Raw genomic sequence first — 6608 nt, forward strand, 5'->3', positions numbered from 1 at the left:
GAGTGAAAGAAAACCAGCGTTGGCAATTTATTCTTGGGTAGTTCGTTTTTTTTTAAGATTTTATTTATTTATTTGACAGAGAGAGAGAGAGAGATCACAAGTAGACAGAGAGGCAGGCAGAGAGAGGGAGGGAAGCAGGCTCCCCGCTGAGCAGAGAGCCCGATGCGGGGCTCAATTCCAGGACCCTGAGATCATGACCTGAGCTGAAGGCAGAGGCTTAATCCACTGAGCCACCCAGGCGCCCCTCCTGGGTAGTTTTTAAAAGTATGGCCACAGATTATTCTGACACTGTAAGTGGGATCCATGGCTCCTTTCCTTGAGTCTAGGCGAGGCGGCGACAGCTCTGCTCAGTGGTTCTAGTACTCATCAGAGCCCAGGCACCAGACAGGGAGTGAAAGAGCTTCCAGATGCTTCCGGCCCCAACTGTCAAGTCATCCCCAGTTTGAGTCTTACCACCTGAGATCCCAGACCTCACTGAGTAAAGACATTCCTGCTACATCCTGTCCTAATTTTCAACCCACAGAACCTGGGAGCACAAGAAAACTGTTGAAGCCACTCATTTCTGGGGGAACTAGTTACAATAAATAATACTTAGAAATGTTATGGATCTTAGTTTTTTTTAATGTGCCTTTAAAACTATATCTTCCTGAAGTGAGTCACTGACTTATCAGATCAAAAGGAAATGATAAATTGTTTAACTGATTCTGAGATTTTCTTTAAGAAATACAAAAGCAGATAAGCTACATTTCTAAACATATAATGAATAGAACGATTCCAACCATAGGGAACATGGGGAATTTCCCAAGTCCCAGGAAAAGAGGAGATGAAGTGTAGCCTATTAACTCAACGGCTGCTAACGTGTGATTTACGAATCTGACCCAATTAAAATACAAGTCAGGTAAACATCGGAGTCTTAACAACTGCAGAAACCATGTGAGCTTCTTAGAAACAAAAACGATCCACAGGCCACATGATTCAGCCCTCATCTTGAGAAAGAGGGAGTGTTAGTATCTCAACCAGGTAAACAGTTAAGCCAATATTAACACATACTAGAACCAAGTCAGTGTAAGTGGACATGATATTTCTTCTGAAACACAGGGTAAAGCAGGAGGGACAAGAAAGACATTTCCTGGGAAATGGGAGGAGACACGGAAGTGCTCGGGGAGGCTCTGCAGACCCAGCTTCCTCTCTCTGCCCCCGGCGGCAACCAGACCACATGACCCGCCAATTGCCCCGCCAATTGCCAATCGAGTATCTGCATTTTGGTCCAAAGTGAGTAAGGCTGTCTTATAAATCCTGCAGCTCATAGTTTCCTCACTACAGAGTTGTTCACTACTGAGTTTGACCACTCTCTTGGGTAGTACAAGTCTTCGTGCATTTTTTAACGAAGAGACTTGGATATTGCAGAAAAGCTTAAGAGCAGTGGGATTTTTATTTCTTGCATAGCTAACTTGCATCTTTTTGCCTGAATGCTCATATCTCTTTCCCTTGTCCTTATAAAAGTGTTGCCATTCTTTTTCTTGGAATGCAGCGAATCCTCTTGGTCTGTGCATTTAGGAAGCACATGTTAAATTAAGTCTTTAGTTGTTGCTTCTAAATTCCCGTAAGAATAGGAATCATAGGTTGAATTGTTATCCCCTCTCTATCTCCTCCCATGCCGGGTCGATATTTGTAATCTTTCCCCCGAGATTCTGAGAACCATCCTCAGTGTATTCTTTAGATGACTGATTTGACATTTGACAACATCCTCTAGTATGTAGAACTGAACTCTGCTAAAGCATCTTTAATTTTCCATGAATCCTGTATTTCTGGAGACCTTGCCTTGTGCTGATTCAGACATGTTGAGCTCTCAACTCCCCAAAATTCTAGGCATTCTCATGCCTTGAGGGCTTCACACGTGATACTCTTTTCCCCAGAACCCGTCCCTCCTCACTTCATGTTCCTTCTCTTCTTCCTCAGCTTCCTCCTCACCCCCACCTTCCAAGAAGGGGAATAAATCCACACTTGGTGTTTGCCAGCAGGCACAGCAGCATCATTGCCCCTGGCCTTGCTCTGCCTGCCTGGGTGTGTCTGAAACCCCCTGCTCAAGCTACAACCAAGCCTGCTACGCCCAAGTCCCCTCCCTCTTCCTTGCCCACATCCACCGCTGGACAGAAAGGGGACACACCCTATCCCTGCTGTCCTGGATATTTAGTTCAAAGTCAGAAGAACTTCCCCCTTCGTTCAATGCCATTTTAAGCCAGGAGTCCTTGATCCTGCCTTTTTAAACAAACCTCAGGGGTACGAACATTAGATCATTTCAAGAAGCATTCGGGAACACAGTTTCAAGCCTTCATTACAGATATTACAGATTCTAATCGGAGAGACCTAAATACATCAGAATACGCACAGACCCAGCTGAGGCACATATACAATAAAGCACAATTCCACCAATGTTATTAGTATTCTCAGACATCACGTAAGCCATTTGGCCAAGAGGGAGACACCAGACTCCCAGGAAAGAGAACGGTCTTCACTTTTGAGATGTCTCCCTTTTTGCAGGCAGGGGACTCACCGACCAGTGTCTCCATCACCTGGATTTCAACAGAATCTCAGGGCTGAGAGACTCCATTCATTCAACACAAGAGCATGTATGAAAACTGGCTTCTACTTCCTGCTGAGGGAATTCAGGTCACGAGAATTTATTTTCTGATAAGATCTCACAGATAACTAAAGTGATTTGTGATTCATTAATGCATATGTAGAAAAAATATTTAGTAATGGTTCTAGTTATGGTAGCAGTTAGCATATTTGTTTAGATTGAGAAGTTAAATATATATATCACATCTAGCAGGTATATCTCATAATATTGGTGTATATGTTCCTGAAGAGTTTTGCAAAAACAGGTTCTTATATTAACATATATTTCAGAGCTCATTACCTTTTAGAAGAATTACATTGTGAAATTTTGTAAGTGAAGATTTCTTTTGAAAAATTATAACTGTCTTTTTATTTTATTTTAAAGATTTTATTTATTTATTTGACACAGAGAGAGAGAGATCACAAGTAGGCAGAGAGGCAGGCAGAGAGAGAGGGGGAAGGAGGCTCTCCGCTGAGCAGAGACCTGATGCGGGACTCGATCCCAAGACCCTGAGATCATGACATGAGCTGAAGGCAGCGGCTTAACCCATTGAGCCACCCAGGCGCCACTATAACTGTCTTTTTATTTTAGGTAAATTTTCTTTTTTTTAATCTTTCTTTAAATTAGGTGTTAATCTCTTTTATCTTAACCCTTTATAATGTTAATTAAAGAAAAAGATAATAATGTAATAGGGTCTAATTTTAAAAATTAAAGACGTACAGACCCTAGGATATTAGACTGTTTCAGAACATTTGGGTTTTAGTTTTTTAATTTGAAGTTTAGTATTAGCTGACATTCGCTTCCATAACATTGCAATTTATATTCTCTTCACTGAAATCAAGGTAATTCTATGGCATCTACTTCTCCAGCTCTGCCTTCTAACCTTCTCAACCTATAGGAAGTTGTCATGTGCATATCCTACAACCACTTCACAGTATCAAAATGTTCCCCATCAGGTAGAGGAAGCAAGTTGGAGCCAAAGAGAAGAAAGACATCAGATGGAAGCAAAGAGTAGAGTAGGGGTGTACAATTCAAAGCCCCCCACAGCTCCCACCCCATGGCACCACCATTCCTGAAGTCACATGAACTACCCTTATCAACTTCCAAACACTCCTTTCTTGGCAGGCAAGGCCCAACTGAGTGTCTACCGTCTGCAACCCAACCTTCACTAACACAACTGCATTATGTAATACTTATTTTGTTATAAAGTTGGGCATAAACAATTTTTATGATTTTTAATCTGATATTTACACAGCCCTTCACAATTGTCTAAACATTGCTACAAACATACTCTTTGGATATGTAAAAATCATTGGGTGAGATGGGTAAAGTGAGCATCGACCCTAGAGACAGTATTATTTTAAAATAACAACCCAGGGGCGCCTGGGTGGCTCAGTGGTTTAGGCCACTGCCTTCGGCTCAGGTCATGATCTCAGGGTCCTGGGATCGAGTCCCGCATCGGGCTCTCTGCTCGGCAGGGAGCCTGCTTCCCTCTCACTCTGCTTGCCTCTCTGCCTACTTGTGATCTCTGTCAAATAAATAAATAAAATCTTAAAAAAAAATAAAATAACAACCCAAAAAAAATGTCTTTATTGCTAAGAGAAAGAATCATGGAAACTTTGTCCATGGTCACAAAGCATGCAGGAGCAAAACTGGATTTGAGCTGGGGTCTTCAAAGGGAGTGTAGACACTCGGGGCTCTGCACCCCCAAGCTCATTCCTAGCCTGCTGCTCCGTGCATGGCTCGATGCCTCAGCACGTGGTCAAATACGCTTCAGAGACTCGCTCTAGAAAGGACACCTGCCCACAATGTAAAGATCTACTTTCCACTTGGTCTATTTTGTTGACATGATTTTGTCAAACAGCCTCTCCTAACACGAGGTCTACTTGGCGGCTATGATCTTACTTACTAAAAGCTAATAATGAATTAGTGACACCTTGTGGCAAAACGTATGAATTCGTGTGCTACGACCACGCATGTTCACTTGAGAGACTTGTCCAAAGGCCTTATTAAGTCATTACAACAGCAGCAAAAATTCTGAAAAGAATCATCTAAGGTTATAGGTTCTCCTCATAGCTAGCTCTCTCTTCAAAGTGCTCTACTTGAGCTTCAGGACCCACGTCCCAAAACTGCTGTGACTGTCAAATTCACAGATGCTGTCCACGTGGGCAGACCCAATGGTTACTCTCAGTTCTGCTCTTGCTTAAGCCCTCGTACTATTTGACCAGGCTGAGCCCGCTGCTCTTGAAACCCTGGCTTTTAGCAATGTTATGCTGTTTCCCTCCTTCTTCTAAAGGCATTCAAAGCCGTCCCAGTGCTCACAAGTATCAAACTTAAAACCCTGGTCCCAACCTTTCCACTCAACTCCAGACTCAGATCTCCAACCTGCCAACTCGACACACCCATTTGATGCCCAGGAGCCTCTCAAAATTAACATGCCCCCAAGGGACTCTCATTTCCTGCTTCTCCCACTCCATCAGCATCTCAGTGAATGACATGATTATCATATTTATTCTGCTCAAGTCAAAAACTTAGGGTCATCTTTCTTCCTCTATTCCTCCCACTCTACCTAATCAATCAATAAGTTACCTGGACTCATCCTCCAAAATGTCCCCAAGGGGCCCCTTCTCTCCATTTTCCCTGCGATCACCTAACTCAAGCCACATCCCCCTCTTAGCCGCAGCACCTTCCTGACTAGTTTTACTCTTCGCCTCTTACGATCCATTCCTCACAAGGCAATCGGTGATCTTTGTAAGAGAACTTAGAACGTATTATCTTCCCACCTTAAAACCCTTGAATGGCTCCCCATAATCCAATCCTCCCCATTCTACAAGGCCCTCCCTGACTAGACGCCTACGTACATCTAAAAACTCACTTCCAACCACTCTTCCCCTTGCTCTCCATGTCCTTAGACACACTGGCCTTCCGTTCCTTAAACCAGACAACTTTGCTCCTGCCTTCGGGACACTGCACCAGCTACTCCCTTCTGCCTGCGCTGCTCTCCCTCACAACTCAATGTAGTTGGCCCCTCCCTATGGCATCCAGGTCTCACGTTAAATTGTTGCCTTCTCAGCCTTTTTCTACAGTCTAAAGGAGAGGCTAAGGCACTCCCTATCCTAATACCCTGCTGTGTTTTCATCATAGCTTTATCATTCCACAAAATCGTTTTCCCTCTTTTTCAATTCATTTGCCTCTTACCTGTCTCCCTCTGCTAGAATGAAAGCCACATCTACTTCTAGTTCTTACTGAAGGACCTGGAGCAAGGAAGGGGCTTGATGCTTGTTGATAAGAAGTGTGGTAAGTTCTCTCTTGCTTTCTCTTACCTGTGCTTAGAGATATTGCAGGGGCGTCTGGCTGGCTCGGTCAGAAGAGCATGTGACTCTTGATCTCAGGGTTGTGAGTTCAAGCCCCACACTGGGTGTAGAGATTATTTAAAAAATAATAAAACCTTTAAAAAGTATATTTCAGAAACTATAGCCATTCACTCATTTTCATACTCTAAAAGGAAAAGAAGCTCCCCCTTCTTTTCTTGGATAAACCTGTGATATTCATTCATTCATTCATTCATTCAATAAACTACTAAAGCCAGACACTAAGCCATGAGGTAAGGCCAATTTCTACACTCAAGAAACTTGTGGCCTAGTTGTGGAGGCAAACATGTTAGCAAGTTTTATAAATGCCACGTGGTAAATAAAAGGTCGAAATATGATCGAGGAGTACACAAGCCCCAGTTAAAGGTGTTAGAAATGTGTTCCTGGAGAAAACGACAGGATCCATGGCTTAAAGGATGAGCAGAAAATCAGCCAGAAGGGATAAAGGGGCGGGGGGTGCCTGGGTGGCACAGTCTGTTAAAGCACCTGGCTCCTGGTTTTGGCTCAGTCAAGACCTAGGTCGTAAGATCGAGTCCCGCATCGGGCTCACTGTTCAGCGTGGAGTCTGCTTTACGTTCTCTCTCCCTTTGCCACTCCCCCCTGTTCTCCTGTGCTCC

This window comes from Meles meles, chromosome 5 (assembly GCF_922984935.1).
Source record: "Meles meles chromosome 5, mMelMel3.1 paternal haplotype, whole genome shotgun sequence".
NCBI classification, from domain to species: domain Eukaryota; kingdom Metazoa; phylum Chordata; class Mammalia; order Carnivora; family Mustelidae; genus Meles; species Meles meles.